Raw genomic sequence first — 2,406 nt, forward strand, 5'->3', positions numbered from 1 at the left:
TAGTGAAAACATGGCATGTTCTTGTTACAATCTGAATGTTTGTGTTCCCCTACCTAAAATGTATTGTTGAAATCTTAAGCCCCAAGGTCATGTCTTGGGGAAGTGATTAGGTCATGAGGGCAGAGCTGTCACAAGTAGAATTAACGTCCTCATGAAAGAGACTGAAGGGAGCTTATTTCCTCCTTCTACCATGTGAGGAAGGCGCCATCTAGCAGAAAGTGAGCCCTCACCAGACACCCGATCTGCTGGTACCTTGATATTGGACTTCCTCTAGAACTATAAGAAATGCTCATCATCACTGGTCATCAGAGAAATGCAAATCAAAACTACATTGAGATACCATCTCACGCCAGTTAGAATGGCGATCATTAAAAAATCTGGAGACAACAGATGCTGGAGAGGATGTGGAGAAATAGGAACACTTTTACACTGTTGGTGGGAGTGTAAATTAGTTCAACCATTGTGGAAGACAGTGTGGCGATTCCTCAAGGACCTAGAAATAGAAATTCCATTTGACCCAGCAATCCCATTACTGGGTATATATCCAAAGGATTACAAATCGTTCTACTATAAGGACACGTGCACATGAATGTTCATTGCAGCACTGTTTACAATAGCAAAGACCTGGAACCAACCCAGATGCCCATCGACGATAGACTGGATAGGGAAAATGTGGCACATATACACCATGGAATATTATGCAGCCATCAAAAACGATGAGTTTGTGTCCTTTGTAGGGACATGGATGAACCTGGAAACCATCATTCTCAGCAAACTGACAGAAGAGCAGAAGATCAAGCACTGCATGTTCTCACTCATAGGTGGGTGTTGAACAATGAGAACACATGGACACAGGGAGGGGAGCACTACACACTGGGGACAGTTGGGGGGAAATAGGGGAGGGACATTGGGGGGGTGGGAAGCTGGGGAGAGATAGCAAGGGGAGAAATGCCAGATGTAGGTGATGGGGAGGAAGGCAGCAAATCACACTGCCACGTGTGTTCCTATACAACAATTTTGCATGTTCTTCACATGTACCCCAAAACCTAAAATGCAATGAAATAAATAAATGGGAAAAAAAAAACTATAAGAAATAAATTTCTGTTGTTCAACCATTACCCATTCTATGGGGTTTTGCTTTAGCAGCCTGAACAAGTTAAGACAGTTCCAAAGCAAAATTATCCACTCACCGCTTTGGAGCATTTTTTAAGTTTTAAATATAAGCATTATACCCATTTACATTTGATCTATAGGGTCTCTAATGAGCCTCTACCGGAAAAAAAAGACTCCACCCCAGACCACCATCACAGATCAGACTTACAGATAGACATGTGTGGGTCAATCCAATACAGATCAGGTAAAAAGAACTTTCTGAGAGAATACACCACGATGGAAGAAGAGAAGTTAGAGCCAGCAATTGATCCTGATTGCAGATGGTGAGTGCAGTTCTTCCAAAAAGTACAATGGCTGATATACGAACACCTCTAGAAATAGCCTGTCTGGAGGCTTAGATTCATATTGGAAGAAAGGGGCTACATGTGTAACTTTACAGAATATATTAATTTCTGTAGTTTGGGAAGGAGGAGCCTTGATATGAGACTTCCTAAAGCTGAGCATAACACATAGAAAGCATTTTTCTTCTCAATTTGCAAATACAATAAGAATTTCCAGCCTTGAGGCATCATAAGTATGATCCACTTTCACAGACATGAGCTTTCCAGTTCAATTGATACCTAGATAGCAGACTGGCACCATCCAAAGTGATGGGGCAGAGATGTGTTTAGCCTAGAGAAGCACTCTGTGGAAGAGTGACTCCCAAAGTTATGAAGTTGCAGCCCACCTAGACTGCATCATGCAACAGCCAGAGCTCATATGAGGAGATATGAAAGCCTCCCTGGGGAGTCTCAGGAGAACCTGGGAGGACAGCACTTCCTGTAGCAGTGCTGTATTCCTTGGAACCAGCCCAGTGACACAACCTTAGCCTTCTGGAAAGTAACAGTTTATAGGAAATTCATTGGTATCTATTTAGATCCAGTTTAATGATTCCTTCAATACTGATATTTTTCTCCCTTATACATTTTATTCCATCTTTGCTAAGAGTGGCCCACCTGTGCCACTACCTATGTTTGACTCACATGGTTTGTAAAGCAGAAACCAGAACCACAAAGAGTCACCCTCTTCCCTCCCACAGCACTCTTTCCCCCACCTCCTCCATGCATCTCTCAATCTCAGAAGTGAAGCATCATACGTATCTACTCAAAAGATAAAAGATTTCAGGTCACACATTCATTCTCATTCATACATTTATAGAGGACTGCCCTAAGAGAAAATAGAGTAAGCTCTTGCCCATATTATGAGAATTTAGAGATCCCAGTGAAAGCACCACTCACAATGTTTTCTTTTCCT

Source organism: Cebus imitator, unplaced genomic scaffold (genome assembly GCF_001604975.1).
Source record: "Cebus imitator isolate Cc_AM_T3 unplaced genomic scaffold, Cebus_imitator-1.0 Scaffold904, whole genome shotgun sequence".
Classification (NCBI taxonomy): Eukaryota; Metazoa; Chordata; class Mammalia; order Primates; family Cebidae; genus Cebus; species Cebus imitator.